The sequence below is a fragment of the Apis dorsata genome, unplaced genomic scaffold, assembly GCF_000469605.1.
Source record: "Apis dorsata unplaced genomic scaffold, Apis dorsata 1.3 scaffold_9, whole genome shotgun sequence".
Taxonomy (NCBI): Eukaryota; Metazoa; Arthropoda; class Insecta; order Hymenoptera; family Apidae; genus Apis; species Apis dorsata.
Genome location: NW_006263312.1, coordinates 98830 through 99294, shown reverse-complemented (window position 1 = coordinate 99294; position 465 = coordinate 98830).

Genomic DNA, 465 nt, shown 5'->3' with positions numbered 1-465 from the left:
AAGCCGCAACGGTTCGGGATCGCTCGTAAACAGGGAGGGAGGGAGGGAGGGAAGAGGGCACGCAGCTGCGAGAGTATCGCGTTTACCTCATCGATCTCGCGTTACATCGATCACCCCGACGGGGGCGGGGGAGGGGAGGTGGCCACGACACCACGCGCGCGCGGTGAAATTATCACCGGGCAAACATTTACCCGGAACGCGGCGTTGAATCGTCTCATAGTCGAAATCGACTATCTATTGCCTATCCTATCCTATCCCCTGGTCCGTGTGCCCTAAATTTCCAAATTAAATTTTCGTTTCGTTTCGTTTTCTTTCCTTTCCTTTCCTTTCTTTCGTTTCGTTTCGTTTTCTTTTCTTTTCTTTCCTTTCTTTTCCTTTTCTTTCGTTTCGTTTCTTTTCGTTTTCTTTCTTTTCCTTTTCTTTCGTTTCGTTTCTTTTCATTTTCTTTCTTTTCCTTTTCTTTCG